Source organism: Acartia tonsa, chromosome 11 (assembly GCF_053477335.1).
Source record: "Acartia tonsa isolate MP-2025a chromosome 11, ASM5347733v1, whole genome shotgun sequence".
In the NCBI taxonomy this organism is placed as follows: domain Eukaryota; kingdom Metazoa; phylum Arthropoda; class Copepoda; order Calanoida; family Acartiidae; genus Acartia; species Acartia tonsa.
The window spans coordinates 14,004,774-14,024,084 of record NC_137270.1 but is presented as its reverse complement, the minus strand read 5'-3'; the positions used below and the strand labels follow the sequence as shown (position 1 = coordinate 14,024,084).

General features: G+C 34.1%; 1 long non-coding RNA gene across 1 annotated transcript; it reads left to right on the top strand.

The window, feature by feature from the left end:
- The first annotated feature begins 15,727 nt into the window (after positions 1-15,727).
- LOC145331984 (uncharacterized) lies at positions 15,728-17,144 on the top strand. Its single transcript, XR_013883989.1, has 2 exons — positions 15,728-15,773; positions 16,767-17,144. It is a non-coding gene; the product is annotated as an uncharacterized LOC145331984 (long non-coding RNA).
- The last annotated feature ends 2,167 nt before the right edge of the window (positions 17,145-19,311 follow it).

The window sequence follows — 19,311 nt, the reverse complement described above, 5'->3', positions numbered from 1 at the left end:
CTCATCACTATTAGTGTGAGTTTGTTCTTTCTCATCACTATTAGTATAAGTTTGTTCTTTCTCATCACTATTAGTATGAGATTGTTCTTTCTCATCATTATTAGTATGAGTAGGTTCTTTCTCATCAATTTTAGTGTGAGTGGGAAATTGGTAATCTTGAAATGCAGGAGAAGAAATATTGTTTAGGAAACCATTCACTATGTCTTGTTCATGGTTCTCAAATGCCATTTGCAGAGACTCATTTTTAGAATCATCACATTCAACAACAGTGCTTGACATGAAGTCAAATAGATCGGGATCATTTAAAGTGCTTTGTAAGGAGCTAAATATGTCATCCTCTGATGAATTTGAAGAAAGATCAGTCTCTAGATGAAAAGGATTAGTTGATGACCTGCGCTTATAGTTTCTCCAAGACTGTTGAATCTTAACAGCAGCACTGTGGATATCTATATCAGATTTTGTAGGCCATTCAGGAATAATCATTGACAGGTCTTTCAATGAAATTGAATCAGCAATAGTCTGATCATCCAATTTGGGCATTTCCTCAAAGTCCCAGGACAGATCTAAATGTGCACATTCAAAATTAACAATAGATGATATACCTGCTGTATAATCTAAATCATCCTCAAAATCCAGCATTTGGGACCATTGTTCTTGGTCCCAGCCATGAGTTGGAGGTTTAGAAACAGTTTTTAACTTACTGTTCAAAGTTCTGATGCAAGAAGGACCAGGTATAGCATCATCTACAATATAATCAGGATATTTAGGTTTGGGGGGTCTTCCTTTTTGTTTCGGAATCTCCTTTTCAAGGTTGGTGATAATATTTTTCAGTTTATCATCAACACCTATATCCTGTGAACTATATCCATGCATTTCATTTTCTTCATCTATTTCATCATTTTTTACATCTGTGTTGGAAAAACAATTTGAGACAAGTACTAAGTTGTTTAATTGAACATCATAATCAATTGATCTAAGACCTTTTTCAATTTTTTGAATTTTTGCCCATTTGATGTTATCTTTCTCAAATAATTTAGTAATCACATGTTCTTCTCTCCCTCTTGATTTGGACTTGTCATTTTTTATAAAAACTCTGTCGCCAATATGAAAGTCAAGATTAGTTTCTGCATTAACCTTACTATTATGTTTGTCATTATAGCTTTTTCTTGCTTTAAATTGTATTTCTGCAAGTTCATCATCTTGAAGTTGTATTGTTTCATTAGTCATTAGTTCCCTTCTTAGTAAAATTTCTTTGGCAGACAATCCTCTATATCTAATTCTTTGGTTCATATTGTAGGTAATAATTGCTCTGTCTGATTCAGTTATAGGGCCACCATTCTTGTTTAACTTTAGTTGTTCCTTACGAAACTCCTTAATTGCATTTTCCCCAATCGGATTCTTATTAGGATTATGCACTCTCCCTAATTCTAATTGAATATTGAATTTTCTGAGTACATCATCATTCTTTACAACAGATAGGAGTTTGTGAGCTGGAGCAGGGTCCACTCTAATCACAGTCCCAGTTGGAGGGATGAACTCCATGACACACGAAAGGATAGCATCTCTGATTGAGACAGAAGTTTCATCCTCAATAATCTTTGTTGTTGTAAATTGAGAAAGATTTTCTCTGCAGACAAAGATTTTTTGATTATTATCAACTAAAATATCAGCACTGAAATATGATCCAAATGTTGGTCTATGTGATGTTGTATATGTGTTTTCAAATTTAGGGAGTTTTGCTAGTGATGAACAAATTTGACAGGCATTATGTATTGAGTCCACTGTTTCATTGACTCCAATACAAAAGAAATAGCGGTGGAGAAATTTATGCATCTGATTTTTAGATGGATGTGAAAGTTTAATGTGAATACTTTGAACAAGGCCTGGATAAAGCTGCTTAGGTACTGAAATAGCATCATATTCCACTCCTGATGAACCATCAATGTATTTCACAGTTATTAATCCTGATTGATCAATAGACAATAAACCTTTTTTGTAGAGATTATACATTCTTTTTAAATCTGTGTGTCCTCTAAGTTTAGGTTCAGGTTGAAGTCCTCCTGATGTTATGAGTCTGTAAAGTAACCTGTGTGTTTCATCCTGTTTCTGTAGTTTAAGCCATGTTGGTTTTTCAGTAAGTGGAATTTTGTAATTTCCATCTTCAATGTCGTTAACAGTTATAGCCATAATTGAAGCAATGTCCCCAATAGAGGTCTGTTCAAATGCATAATTACATATCTGGCATCTTGATATGTTGCATGGCAATGGATTTCTTGAGCTGAAGTCAGCAACCTTAGTCTGGGTCCCTGGAAAGTGTACTATTTCTATATTGTTTTCAGATATAGACGACAAAAATGAAGCAACCTTGGATGATGTGGAAATATGTCCTTGTTTAAGTCTGTTCCAAGCTTGTACACAAATAAGGTTGTCAGTATGGATATAGGTCCTGTTCTTGGAGTTTTGAATGTATGGCTTGAAATGTTGAATGGTAAGTTTTATACCTAAGCATTCCTTTTCACAGGGGGTCCATCTAGTTTGGCAGTCTTCCAACCTAACAGAGAAGTAACCACCATTTAACCTGGTTATTTCCTTACCAGGTTTGTGAATTATAAGGTGTGAACCTATGGCATTAGCATTTTCACTAAAATCTGGATAGATATGTAATGTGTCCTCAGGTGTGGGGATGGCAATGCTTTTCAGGTCATTCAAAGAGGCTTTGGCATCTTCAAACTCAGAAACCATGTCTTGATTCCAAGTTACATATTCACGTGAGCCTTTGCCTCCAGTATATTTTTCCAATTTTCCTAATTTCATTGAATAATTGGGAATTGTAGAGCTAAGCTGTCTGAAAGCTCCAATAAAACCCCTCAGTTGTTTGACAGTCTTAGGCCGTGGAGCTTGAGATAGTGGGGTTACTACATGTGGAGTGGGAGACCATAGATTTCCATTCTTCTCCCACCCAAACAAAATTGTTTTTAAAGGGCAGATAACAATCTTTGAAGGTTTGAATGTGAGACCACATAGTCTGGCTCTGTGAAATACAGATCTTAGATTTTCTAACAAATCCTTTGGAGATGATCCTCCAACATAGAGTCCATCTGCCATTCTACTCATCTTTCCTTGTTGTTCAAGGTCCCCAAAGATTCTGGCAAGTCTTTCAGAATTATGTTCTGAGGCATTTCTTATACCTTGAGGTTCTCTAGTGTAAACTCTGATGCCTCCAAAGGGATGTGGAGTAGCCAAGTATTGACTGTCTTGGGGAGACATTTTACCTTGCCAAAAACAATGGGTCAAATCAAGTTCAGCAAGAAATGCAAAAGATGATATCATTCTTTTTGCATTAGCAATAGATGGTGCAACCACTTCCAACTTTCCTATGAAGGGTAACAAGCTAGTGAAGTCAGTGACAAATCTAAATGTTCCATCTGTCTTCGGAACAAGATAACTGGTGTGAACATTTCTTGGAATCACTCCAACATCTTCTGGCTTAGATAAAACCCCCATGGATTCCATTTCATCCATGAGATTTGCCATAGTCACAAGTTTGTCATTTGAATAGCTGGGTAGTCTTGCTTTCAGAGATGCAGGTGGATCTTTAATGAAATTGATGGAACAATCTACATCTCCAAAATACCCATTATAACAACCAGGAAGAGATGAGATGGTGTCAGAATATTCATGTATAAGTTCTTGAAAAAGACATTTGTCCTTGTCTTTTAAGATATTGTCAGGATCTATAGATACCTTTGCTAAAGTAGAGCAGTCATTACTGAGTTGTAGATTTGAAGCTTGTAAAGGTTGCAATGAACTTAATTGCAAAGAAGATGATGGACTAGAAGGTGTTAAATCACCAAAATGGCTGTTCTTTTTGACAAAAATAGAAGTATTGTTGTTGTTCTTAATACTTACCTTGCCATTCTTCACTGAACAAATTTGGTGTGAAAAGAAATTGCCTGATGTTAGTTGTCTTGGAGAAAAGAATACCTGTTCTGATTCTTTGAAGTGGGCTGGGACATCAAGTTCAACTTCTTCACCAGAATAGACTGTCTCATTTTTATTTATTCTGCAAATAAAATCATTCGGATAAAATTGTTTTTTATTTATATAGGGGAGGGAAACAGGACATTTATTAACATCAAGAGTTGTTATTTTTCTTTTAACAGGATCAGTTAAAATAGTATTATAAGATTTTCCAGGTTCTCCAATGAGAATTGGGCATCCCAGATTCATAACAACAATACAATGTCCCAAATTCCATTCGATCTTGTTGTTGTTGTGTTCCAATTGGATGATAATTGGATCATCAGTTTGACCCATGAGTTTCATTGAGTGTGATCCAGCTGAGACAGCAGATTCATTTGTCCTAGAAAATTTTATGTTAGAGCTGTTAGCAAATCTAAAATCAATACAGCATAATTCACTACCTTCGTCAATTAGACAAAATGTTCTTTTAGTTTTAAAATATGCTTTTAAAGATGGAGAAGAAGCTTTTAGAATAGAAGTATTACCTAATCTAGTTTCAATATTTCTTATTTTACTTATCAGATCAGAGGGTGGTAATATGGTAATGTTACCTGTATTTTCTTCAGGAGATTCATCACTAGCAGGATCTTTTTCTTGATCCTGATCCTCTGTAATAGTTTCAGCAGTACACTCTTGCACTGAGCGTATTGAGGATCGTTGTGGGCACTGGGAGGGATTGTGTCTAAAATTGACATAAAGAGATAAGCGCTTTCCTAGAGAATAGCAACTATTGCAATTGTTTTGGTTCTGATTTCTTGTATGTTGGTAGTTGCTTACCTGACCTCTGCCACCTCTGGAACTGGAGGAAGCAGGGAAGCGTTGATTGGCTATTCTCAACACATTAGCTTGACAATCAGGATTCTCAGTACTGTCAATCTTATTCACTTTGGAAGTGAATCTCATCATAAGAGAATCAATATTCTCTGCAATAGTTTTGACAAGGGAGGATAAGGGTATACCTGCCTTGAGGTCCTTGGAGTACTCCAATTTTACAATATCAATTAGTTTCGGATTGATAGCATTCAGCCAGTTTAATGCGATGAGATTTTTATGGCTGGTAGTTAGAATGTCAGTCTTTTCTAACTTTGATGGACTGGGGCTTGACTCTGCTAGAGGTGTACCAGCAGGACACAGGTGGTTCACTGTGTGATAGATCATTTTGTCATATAGATCTATATATCTTTCATCTTGTTCAATTTTCAAGTTATTGAAGTCTAGGAAACTATGTTGTGTAGGTCTTACTCCATAGTGTTCCCAGATTATGTCCCATACAGATTGTATTGATGTTGAGTTCTCAACAATCTTGTGTGTTATGTATGGGCTTGGTAGGAAGGATGCAATAGTATCCAAAAGACACTCTAAATTGTCAGCAAGAGTTTCTTTATTTTCTTCTGTGAAACCATAACATGGTAAGCTATGATTCCATTTGGTGCCACAGCTGAAGAAGATAGAATAGTTGGTAGACCGGCGGAAGTAATTTCTAACACTGGATTTCCAGTGGGAAAGTGATTCCAAAGTTTCCTTCTTAGACAGTTGTCTAGGAAAAGGAACTTTGAGATGTGAACTGTCCATTGCACAAGATTTAGTTGGTGCTTTTAAATGATGTCGGGGGCTGAGTTCTTTCAGGCTGCCACCACGTCAAATAAAGTCACTACCTGATCGTGTTGCAATGACAGGTCAGATCAACACTGGGTGATGACCTGGCCTTCTGCCAGGATGGTAGACGCAGAAGGTACAACAGTCAGATCGCGGACAGGATTCAGCTACTGATTCTGGTGATGGTCATTTTATCACAGTCACTCTATTATCACTGAGTGAGGTAAATATATCCAGAGGTGGACTATCTATCTGAAATACAAATATATATGTACACAATGAACATTTGTAAGAGAAAGTACAATGTACATGTTATATTTGTATCCCCTGATTATCTTGAGCAGGACTGCGTCTAGTCAGGTAATATATCAGATCTTGAATCTTCGTCACAGTAATACAACACTGAAAAGTGTTTAAGTTAATATTGCGAAGTATGTCCTTAAACATTATCCTTCATGTAAGCTGTTTTTCTACAAATTTACTTACTATTTAGTTTCGACTTCTAAACATTTATATCCTGATTATTCAGTTCTGACACTCTACAAGTGTTAATGTTCTTTTATCCTACCATTACAGAGCTTCGCTTTTATGGATGTTGTCATCCTTGTTTAATGTAATGTCATTTTTGTTTTATTGCTTTTACTGTGTGAATTACCTATACACAAGCACACAGTTTAGACTTTTTCTATAATTATGGTCGTCCCCTCCCCCCTATTGCTATCTCTCCATTAGACACCTGATTTATTACTTTTTTTTAAAGGCGAAGCTTTTCTATAACTAGGATCAGTCCGTCCGTCCGGAACGGATAGCACTTTTCATTAATTCAGACATGTGTTTTCAATACTTTTCAGCCAATAATTTTTATTTAATGGTCATATTTGGAACCTAGTATTAGTGTCTAACTTTTTATCTTTGTGACGTAACAAAAATCGAAGGATGAGAGGGGAGGTGGGAAAGGAAACCCCTAAAAAAGAGATGGATTTTTGTTACGTCACGAAGATAAAAAGTTAGACACTATTACTAGGTTCCATATTTGTATCTTAGTTAAAATAAAACCAATATTTTGAATACTTAAAAACCTTAGATAATACCACATAGGGTACGTTTCTAAACATTCTGTTCACAAGAATATAAAATAATAAAAAAAACTTTCTATAGTGACAAGAGAAAAAATTTAATATCCTCCCACCCACGGGCGAAGCTGTTCTATAATTAGGATAGGTATGTACCTCCGTCCACATATAATGGTTAGCTCTTTTTGTTAATTTGAATTGTCCTATTGATTTAAATCGTTAACATAAAGTCTGTACGTCCATTTGATACAAAAGACCAACTCTACAAAAGACAAACGCCTACAAAAGACCAACTCTACAAAAGACCAACTGTACAAAAGACCAACACCTACAAAGACCAACACCTACATTAGACCAACACCTATATATTGTTATATAAACATCAAATTTATTAATAAAGTAATACATAATCAATACATGGCCGCAGCGCTCGGCCCCCTGGCCTGCCTAGCCGCGGGCGCTCGGCTCCCTTGCCTATAACCTAACCTAACGTTACCTAAATATTGTAAAAAAATATTAAAAATTTCAAGAAAAAAATCTACCACCCACTTTTTGTAAAATCCACGAAATTCTAAACTATAAATAAGTTAATGTACATTAAACATTCATACACATAGGTTAGGTTATAGACAAGGGGGCCGAGCACCCGCGGCTAGGCAGGCCAGGGGGCCGAGCGCTGCGGCCATGTATTGATTATGTATTACTTTATTAATAAATTTAATGTTTATATAACAATATATGTCTCCTTTCCAGTGAAGCTTTTTGTAGGTCTAGAGAAAGTTTTTGACTATTTGAGGAGGGTACCTCCACCCTTCCAAGATAATTCACCCCTGAAACCCCCGCACAACAAAAATATACAAAAAATTGTATAGCAACCTTCGGTTTTAGATTAGGTCCTTTGTTACTTGAAATCTTAAAACTGCCCATTATTTTAGATATTTAAACTCAAAATATTTTTCATATATACCAACTCTATAATTCTTGCCTTTTTTGGTCTATTTTGCTGTAGAAACCTACTTTTAATTGTTTTTTTTTTGGGTGTTTTTTTTTCTTTTAATATACTGTGTCTATTCATATGGACATTATAAATAATAAGATTAAGAAGAAAACTCGAGAAGAAAGTACAAAAATGAAAATATCATGCATAATGAGCAAGGTTATACAATCTATTTTAATCCGTTTATGGTATGGTAATTATTATTCCAAAAGAATAAAACTTTACAAAAGGTATAATATATTCTGATATTTATTTGACCATTCAATTTATCCTATTTTATTATACAAAGTAGTAAGGCTCCTTAGAAGATCAATTGCTAACCACTGACCGATTGAGTTCTCCATTTAAGGGTAGCTTCAAATAGATACAAGAATGGTTTTAGGCTATTTATTATTAAATTTTAGCCACGTGAAGCGTAAAATATGAAATACAATTTTATTTTAAAGTTGTTATTGGCTTTTTGTAATTCCAACCAATCATGAATGTTGCAAGATTACGATATTACCGAAAAATTAGCGGCTACGCCCCCAGAGGATTATATTTGCACTTGAAGGGTGGTCAACCCTAAACTTTTTATTTTATTTCGTTTTAAAAGAAAATATTAAATTTTCTATCGGCGCTTTTCATAGGAGGGTGGTGGTACCCTACCATAAAATAGCAATAAACCTTCCCTGGACCTATGAGAAGGTTTAAAGTAAAGGAGAACCATATAGTTTACATGACGATATTCTAATTTTGACTCCATATTAATGTTTTACTAAAAACTAAACAATTTTGTGACAAGGACGGACGGACAGACTGACGGAAAGACAGACTAACGCAAAGACGTAAGGACAGATAGACCGACGGACCTGATTATAATTTGTATTATACTAAAATGAGATTGCTGAGAAGCATAATACTAATACGTAACTCCCAAGGATCTAAAGGGATAAGACAATGGCCGATAAATTAATTTTGTACATCCCCAATAATGGCACACAAACCAAATTACAGCTTCTGTAGATTAGAATTAGTGGTCGAAACGTTTGGACACTCAACTAAATGAACCAACCAATCAAAATTTCATAAAAGTCTCCAAGGTTGTTATGCCAACGAATAAGAAAACATTATTATAGGACTTTGGGGACTAGTCCCAATAAACAGGCCACTGTCCCCTCCCTCCCTCCCAGCATACATAACTCCATATACAAACTAAATAACATGGTTATCATACTGTGTGAGGATCAGCTGAAATGAATTTCCTATTCGAGCCCTAATTTCCTAAAGTGTACAGCAGATAACCCAATTATTGCAGACCCTATTTTCAGCGACTCCGGTCAAATGGAAAAGCAATTTAATGTATAAACGATTTATACATTATACATTCAAAAATTTTAATTTTTCAAATTTTGATTTTTTTTTAAGTTTGAAGCTTTTTTAGCTAGTAGCAAATATTGAGATAGGACGCGGAAGCTACGCACACTTTCGGAAACTAAATTCAGTTCTTCTGTGTGAGGGGGGGGGGGTATATGATTGCAAATTCTAAAATAGCACGAGATCTTCAGGGATAAGAAAATAGGAGACAAATTGATGTACATCTCCAATGATAATTATAAATTAAAATTAACTGTTGACGCACAGTATCTAGGGAGACAGTAGTTTATTTACAGAGGTGCATCGAATAAGGCATCCTCAGTCTAGGTATGCCACGCAACATTATTTTTTAAAGCAGAAACTTTCTATAATTAGAGTCGGTCCTTCGGTACGTCCAGAAGGATTAGCTCTTTTTGTTTATTCAGACATGTTAGCATTGTCCTATCAATTTTAAACTTTGCATGATCATTCCTATAATAGTATGATTAAAAAAGCATAGCATCTTTATAATTGTTATCAGAAAGTTCATACGTCCATTTAAAATTTTTTATGTAATATAATTACCTTAGATATTTATCTTATTTTTAGAATACATATTCGTATTACAACAAAATCCAATATTATAAGTCAAGATTCTCTATAATCAAGTCCTAAAAATGTAGTTATATCCTTAAACAGTTTCCTGTATTAAAGCCCTTTTGTACAAATTTACTTACAATTTCGTTTACATATATCTTTTTTTTTAGTTCTGACACTCTACAAGTTTTAATCTTTGTTTGTCCTACTGTTTCAGAGCTTTTATGGATGTTGTCATCCTAGTTAAAGTTTATATTCTGGGGATATGAACTTATAAATAGGCTTTCTGACCAAATACAGAAAGGTAAATACATACTGAAATATCAAAATTAACTCTTTAAAGAGCTTGATTAACTATCCCTATAAATTATTGATTATCTTATAAAGATATTTTTATTCCATTACAAAAAAAATATTGTTTGAGATAATGTATTTGTGGGAGGGGCGGTAAAAATTACACCAATCTTATTTAATGCAGGGGTTTGGTGGGGGATGCAAAAAGATTATTTTGGAGTTTTTATACCTTTTTTGTTTTTGTCCTTGATTACATATTAACAAATATATTTTACAAGATGCTCAAAAAGGATCTGCTTTTTTTGTTTTGATATCTTTAAACCAATACAAAGATTTTTGTTCCTATTATGAAGAACACACACACACACACATACACATACACACACACACACACACGCATACACACATACATAGGCCACACCTTAATTTTTTTAGATTAACCAGGCAGTAAGGTGTCCAAACGAAGTAACCATATAAAAATGTAAAAATATTAGTCATAATATTATTAGAATAACGTCCTTTTGTTTATGATATATAGGAATATAGAATGCGTGGATATTTCATAGTAATTGAATACTCTGAAAAAATGTTTCACCAAGCTGACTAATATTACAGGAATATTTACATCTTTGTATCTTCAATAGCAGCCGAGACGGACAGTCACAGTGAATTATAGAGTACCATCGCTTCAAAAATGATATTTATTTGGGGAATGAAAAAATTATTTGTTGAAATGAAAAAACTGCAAGGCATCGCCTTATGCTCATCTCTTTACATGTCTCATCTAAAAAAAATTAAATTTTGAAAATTATATCTTTCATTTTTATGACAGTAATAGCTATGATATAAAACCTAGGAGGAAAAACAGGAAGAAATTAATGATTTTTAGGCTGGTTTAAAAAAACCCGGATATGCATATTTTTGTGACACCCTAGTGTAATTTTTCCATGGGTATCAATGGTTGATACTTTACAGACATGAATTAGTTTTTTTTTACAGATGCCAGATTATTTCATCTAGAAACACTTGATTTTAAGGGAGAAAGCCGCGACTTTAGAAAATGTATTGGGTCCGAATTTCGGTTTAAACCAAGTCACATTCAAAGACAGAGAAAAGGTGACCTGAAATTTAGTTTCCGAAAGTGTACCTAGCGTCCGCGTCCTATCTCAAAATTTGATACTAGCTAAAAAAGCTTCTAACTTCCCAAAAAAATCAAAATTTTAAAAATTAATATTTTGAATGTATAATGTATGAATCGTTTATACATTATATCACTTTTCCTTTTGACCGGGGTAGCTGAAAATAGCGTTTGCAATAATTGGGTTATCTGCTGTACACTTTATGAAACTAGGGCTCGAATAGGAATCCATTTTCAGCAGAAAATGTTCTTATTAATACAAATAGATATAATATGTCTAGATGGTTCATCTGACCCCAAAAGTTGTCAAACTTAACCCTTAATGTTTTTTTCTATCTCATTTTCTGTGTGTGAAAGGTAGAGGGCCATAACTCAGTGACTTTTTAAGTATGGGTATTACACATAACTGAGAGTTGGAATTTTTTGAATATCTCCATCCTGGCGGGCACAGGATGCTAGCAAACATCCAAGTAAAGAGCAAAAATATTTTCTCTGACTTAAACAAAGCATTTTATTTTACAAAAATACTAAAATAGTAGTAAACCCTTATATAAAACATAGGTGTTCCAGTCAATTTTAGGTTCCAGGTATGATCCTGAAAGTCCTGATCCTCCAGGTATCCATAAATCTTTAAAAGCCTCCCATGACCACAATATTTTACTTAAAGACTTCAAACTTTAAACTTAAGCTATTCTTACATGTCTACCTAACATATTAAGATTTCAGAAAGATCCGCTGCTTACCGACTGCGGCGGCTGGCATCTGCCAAGTATAGCTGCAGATGCCAAAATTTATGTTTTAAGATTTCTAATATAAAATTTACATAAAGATAAACATTTTCTGAAAAAAAATGTATTTCTAGCTTTAAAAATAAGAAAATAACAACCTTTTTTAGATTTGAAGTAAAAAAGTACCTAAAAACATAGGTTGTTAAATAAAAGGGCGAAAAAAGCAAAAATTGATAAAGGGGCGGCAAGGGGCCCGACTGCTAAGGGTTAAAAAGGGATTCCATATTCCAAACACCTATGTTTATTTTTTGCATTCAAATTTACAATTGACAAAAATTTTCAATAATTTCTAGAAAGCTAACTTTATCCTAAAGAATTCAGATAACTTTTTACAGATCTAGTTATGTATTTCTTGCTATACTAGGAAACAAATTTACACAGTATAACCAACAAGCGAATTAAATATAAAATAATATTTGGGGGGCAAATGGAGATGTCATCAATTTTACGATTGGCTGCTTAAGAGAGCATGTCTATATTATCTCATTTTGATGACTATGAACACTCAACATTAAAAGTTGAGTAACCAATAAACAAGTGTTAACAATTATAACACATAGATTGTAAGCCAACGGCCAAGCAAGCAAAAAGGCTGTAGATTTTTTAGAATGTTACACAAACTTACCCCCCAAAAAATCATTTTAGGATAGAGGAAAATAATTTTTAAAGGGTATTTGGCCCAAACACATTAACACTTAACAGTCGGGCCCCTTGCCGCACCATTCCCATTCCCGAGGACCATGTGCCAACTTTCAATTGGGTCCTTGGAAATCAACCAATAGCGTAGGGAATATTAACACAGCCAAGTTGCTATAAAAGAGATATAAGATTTATATACATAAATCAAAAATAAATATATAGCGATTTTTTACAAGATCTTAAAGGAGATCTTACAACCTTACAAAGAATAATTTTGATATTTTAGAAAAGCAAATAAAAAGTGTAGATAGATGAAACAACGTGGCACCGATGTTGATATGAATTTTGAGGCAACGACTTGGATATAAAAATTTCTCTTGTCTCAGTATCTCTACAGATCTCACACATACACATACATACATACAAGGTAACGGATCTTAGAATACAAGCATATATAACATTTCAAATGTTAAATTATAAATAAGAATTTTGAAGGAAAACTATTTTAGATTTTTACACCAAAAGTTAAGAAAAATTGTCGTCTTACTTGATAATTGTTAAAACAAGGATGACAACATCCATAAAAGCGAAGCACTGAAACGGTAGAACAAACGGACTTTAACACTTGTATAGTGTCTAAACTGAATAATCAGAATATAAAAGTATAAGAGTCGAAGCAAAATTTTAAGTAAATTTGTTGAAAAACTGCTTGATATGTTTATGGCCATATTTACATCTGTAAGACTTGATAATAGAGTTGCTTCGCTTATAATATTGTTCTTTGTTGTCCTAGGAATCAATATAACAAAAATCAGATCAAACGGATAATTAGATCACATAAAAATTTGTTGTTAAAAAAGCAGAAAAATTAACATGTTTAAAATGGACATACAGACATTCTGTTAATAATAATAGAGTTGCTACGCTTTCTAAATCGTACCTAACTACTACAGAAATCATCATGCAAAGTTTGAAATCGATAGGACAATTCTAACATGCCTAAATTAACAAATAAAAGCTATCTATCTAGGACGTACGGACCCTAATTATAGAAAAGCTTCGCTTTTAATAGAAAAGCTTTGCTTTTAAAAATAGTTGATGGCAAATTCTTACTAAACAAGATGCTTATCTGTACTTGACCCTGTCTTTCCGGAAGTCTGTACATCAATAAAAGATGTATTTCATCGTTCTTTTTCCACGAATATTAAAATAAAAATCATAAAATCAATACCAGTTTTGTTAGCCCGGTCATTAGGAGCTAACAAAACTAATTTTAATCATATACTTTTCTTTTAAATATCCACAGAAAGCTATCTTTAATACAATGCGATAAATAGCTATTATAGGATTTGGCCCTGTGTTCAATTTTATCACCCAATTATTTAATCCATTCATTGGCTAATTGTGTTTTTCATAATTGGATGAAACATTAATGTTTCATTCCTTTCTATTTAGTTATTTTTAATTTGTTTCAGATGAGAAGCTTTCTGTCAGTCCTATTTGTCTGCCTGATGGTATTAAACCTTGCTCTAGCTGGTCCATGGTATCAAGGACCTAGTAAGTATAATTCTATACCTGTTGGTATTAAACCTGGCTCTAGCTGGTTCATGGTATCAAGGACCTAGTAAGTATAATTCTTTATCTGATGGTATTAAACCTGGCTCTAGCTGGTCCATGGTATCAAGGACATAGTAAGTAAAATTCTTTACCTGATGGTATTAAACCTGGCTCTAGCTGGTCCATGGTATCATGACCTAGTAAGTATAATTCTTTACCTGATGGTATTAAACCTGGCTCTAGCTGGTCCATGGTATCAAGGACCTAGTAAGTATAATTCTTTATCTGATGGTATTAAACCTGGCTCTAGCTGGTCCATGGTATCAAGGACATAGTAAGTATAATTCTATACCTGATGGTATTAAACCGGCTCTAGCTGGTCCATGGTATCAAGGACCTGGTAAGTATAATTCTTTACCTGATGGTATTAAACCTGGCTCTAGCTGGTCCATGGTATCAAGGACCTAGTAAGTATAATTCTTTACCTGATGGTATTAAACCTGGCTCTAGCTGGTCCATGGTATCAAGGACCTGGTAAGTATAATTCTTTACCTGATGGTATTAAACCTGGCTCTAGCTGGTCCATGGTATCAAGGACCTAGTAAGTATAATTCTTTACCTGATGGTATTAAACCTGGCTCTAGCTGGTCCATGGTATCAAGGACCTGGTAAGTATAATTCTTTACCTGATGGTATTAAACCGGCTCTAGCTGGTCCATGGTATCAAGGACCTGGTAAGTATAATTCTTTACCTGATGGTATTAAACCTGGCTCTAGCTGGTCCATGGTATCAAGGACATAGTAAGTAAAATTCTTTACCTGATGGTATTAAACCTGGCTCTAGCTGGTCCATGGTATCAAGGACATAGTAAGTAAAATTCTTTACCTGTTGGTATTAAACCTGGCTCTAGCTGGTCCATGGTATCAAGGACCTAGTAAGTATAATTCTTTACCTGATGGTATTAAACCTGGCTCTAGCTGGTCCATGGTATCATGACCTAGTAAGTATAATTCTTTACCTGATGGTATTAAACCTGGCTCTAGCTGGTCCATGGTATCAAGGACCTATTAAGTATAATTCTATACCTGATGGTATTAAACCTGGCTCTAGCTGGTCCATGGTATCAAGGACCTAGTAAGTATAATTCTTTACCTGATGGTATTAAACCTGGCTCTAGCTGGTCCATGGTATCAAGGACATAGTAAGTAAAATTCTTTACCTGATGGTATTAAACCTGGCTCTAGCTGGTCCATGGTATCAAGGACCTAGTAAGTATAATTCTTTATCTGATGGTATTAAACCTGGCTCTAGCTGGTCCATGGTATCATGACCTAGTAAGTATAATTCTTTACCTGATGGTATCAAACCTGGCTCTAGCTGGTCCATGGTATCAAGGACCTAGTAAGTATAATTCTTTACCTGATGGTATTAAACCGGCTCTAGCTGGTCCATGGTATCAAGGACCTAGTAAGTATAATTCTTTATCTGATGGTATTAAACCTGGCTCTAGCTGGTCCATGGTATCAAGGACCTGGTAAGTATAATTCTTTACCTGATGGTATTAAACCTGGCTCTAGCTGGTCCATGGTATCAAGGACCTAGTAAGTATAATTCTTTATCTGATGGTATTAAACCTGGCTCTAGCTGGTCCATGGTATCAAGGACCTAGTAAGTATAATTCTTTATCTGATGGTATTAAACCTGGCTCTAGCTGGTCCATGGTATCAAGGACCTGGTAAGTATAATTCTTTACCTGATGGTATTAAACCTGGCTCTAGCTGGTCCATGGTATCAAGGACCTAGTAAGTATAATTCTTTATCTGATGGTATTAAACCTGGCTCTAGCTGGTCCATGGTATCAAGGACCTAGTAAGTATAATTCTTTACCTGATGGTATTAAACCTGGCTCTAGCTGGTCCATGGTATCATGACCTAGTAAGTATAATTCTTTACCTGATGGTATTAAACCTGGCTCTAGCTGGTCCATGGTATCAAGGACCTATTAAGTATAATTCTATACCTGATGGTATTAAACCTGGCTCTAGCTGGTCCATGGTATCAAGGACATAGTAAGTATAATTCTTTATCTGATGGTATTAAACCTGGCTCTAGCTGGTCCATGGTATCATGACCTAGTAAGTATAATTCTTTACCTGATGGTATTAAACCTGGCTCTAGCTGGTCCATGGTATCAAGGACATAGTAAGTAAAATTCTTTACCTGATGGTATTAAACCTGGCTCTAGCTGGTCCATGGTATCATGACCTAGTAAGTATAATTCTATACCTGATGGTATTAAACCTGGCTCTAGCTGGTCCATGGTATCAAAGACCTAGTAAGTATAATTCTTTACCTGATGGTATTAAACCTGGCTCTAGCTGGTCCATGGTATCAAAGACCTAGTAAGTATAATTCTTTATCTGATGGTATTAAACCTGGCTCTAGCTGGTCCATGGTATCAAGGACCTAGTAAGTATAATTCTTAACCCGCGATTGTGGCATACAAAAGACGTAAAAAATGGTTCCTACTGGCTATGTCAGGTTCTTGCCAGGCATCCTAAATTGTATTTTGATTGTTTCGAATATCATAATTCAAGTTTTAAATCGATTAGACAATTTTAACATGCCTTCATTATATAATAAGGAGAACTACAAACAGAGGGGCCGACCCTAAATATACAAAAGCTTCAACAATATTAATTTCATTATTAACATTCTGTTATTTTAGCATTCACCTTTCCCGGGCGACCTCAGTCGGACACCACCCCCACTGGATGTGTTGATGGAGAGCCCGCAGGATGGTACAACAACGGATACCCCATGCTGTGTCCCGAGGGATGGACCTGTGACGCGGCCATAGCGGATGCCGGTCAGGGCAACCCATGCACACCCCCCGCAGAGTAAATTAAATTTCTTTAACAACCCCCCCCCCCCCATCTCGAAAGAAAAAAATTTTACATCAATTTTTTTTAAGTTTTAAAAAATAATAAATCATATATTATATTCTTTAAAAATATTAAATGGGCAAACAAAATATTTGAAGAATTACTTTATTTTAAATATCAAACATTTGTAATATGTATATAAAAAATAAATTAAAAAGTTATATATGTGTTTAAATTATTATATAATTGTATTTTGATTTTAGTATTACGATCTCGCTATTAACTAAAGGGTGTGCAAAAAAATGCGGACTTTTTAAAATTGAAATTGCGCGGCTTGTGTTAATAGTAAAAAAATGTTACGCATACCTTTAGAACCACTAAGAAGTCTATTTTTTGGAAATATAAGAACGATTCCTCTGCTACGTATAGTTACGGAGCTACGTGTTAAAATGTCCCAACTGATGTAAAACTTGACTTGCGAGTAAATTCTGAAATATAGCTAAAAATTAGAGAATATATTTTGCAGAGAGATGCCTACATTTTTTAATTTCAAATTGCGCGGCTTGTGTTAATAGTAGAAAAATTTACACATACCGTTAGAACCGCTATGAACTGTATTTTTTGGAAATATAAGAACGGTTCCTGTGCTACAAATAATCTAGGAGCCAGATGGTAAAATGTCCCAAAATTTACTCGCAAGAAAAGTTTTAAGTCAGTTGGGACATTTTAATAGGTAGCTCCTAAACTATGCGTAGCACAGGAATAGTTTTTATATTTCCTAAAAATAGACTTCTTGGCGGTTCTAACGGTGTGCGTACTATTTTTCTACTATTAACACAAGCCGCGCAATTACAATTTTTAAAAGTCCGCATTTTTTTTGCACACCCTTTAGTAAGTTTTTCAAGAGAACAATAACCCTTCTGGAGTGTCTTAACTTAATAAGCAGAACATTATATAATTTGTAAGTCTAAACAAAATTGTAAAATTAAATACAGATTATAATGTTAGGACATGTTTCTAGAGATGCCACGCTTGTAAGGCTGTACCTTGTTGTCCTAGGAATCAGGATTACAAATTAGATGAACAGGATAATTATTTTCATATTTGCTTTATAAAGTTTAAATTGGGCAGATTTTTAATAAGACATATAGACTTTCTGGTAACGATTATAGAGTTGCTACCTTCTAATATTGTAAAATTAATCATTATGCAAAGTTTGAAATCGATAGGACTAACGAAAAGAGCTCACCATTACAGACGTACGGACCTACCCTGATTATAGAAAAGCTTCGCTTTTTAATACACTTTTTTTTATGTATTTAAGCATAATATATATTTACATAATAATAATAATAATACACATTACACAATTAATAATACGAACTTTATCAATTCTCATTTACAAGCTGGAAAAAAAAACACAATAAATAATAATTTTAATAAAACTTTCTTTAAAAAAAACTAGTTATTTTCAATAATATTTTGGCTTTAAAAACTATTCGAAAGGCAAATACATTCGCAGAAGCAGTCAGCCGCCGGAAAAATTTAATAAATTCGCAGTCGTCACCTAATATGATAAAAAAAGCTGTTGCTAGCCCTAATATGTGTAAATCAATAAAACTGATATAAAACTGGATCAAAATACTAAAAGACATAGTCTTTTTCAAAATATAAAATGAAAATAAGGGGGGGGGGGGGATTTTTACAATATTGTTGGAAATCACCATTGCAATTAAATGACACATAAAATTGAGATAAAATGTCACTTTTGGAGGGAGGATACATTAGCCAACAAAAATACTAGTACCAAAAGTTTTTTGAACACATTTTTTTATTCGTTGGCTTAACTTCTTTGGTACAAACTACAAGTGTCAAACCTTTTAAACCAGTAATTTTAATCTATCAAAAAGGTAATTAAGTTTGGTCATAATTGGGAATGTATATTAATTTATCATCCATTGTCTTATCCCATAAGGCCCTGTATTCATTATAAAGGAAGTGTAAATTATACCAGTTATGGCCAATATTGAAGTTTTTTTTGTTAGGGATGGGAGGGCTTGCATTTCATATAATAATTATCAATTCTATCTGAATTTTAATTGCAATTTAATTAAATGGAAAAATCCCCCCCCCCCTCTTTCCAACACCTTTTTTTGTAATGGAAGGTCATTATACAAACAATTAGAAATATTTTTAACCTAAAAGTAAAAATAAAACTAAATAAATTTTGTTAGTTTCAAAAAACTCTTTTTATCATAGTCAAGCATTCAAAAACAAAATTTTTATAAATATTAAGTCTTTTATAAGCTGTAAAATAAAAATAATACAAAAAATCTACCCATACATAAAATTATACAAGCAACACAAAACATTATTTTTATTACAATT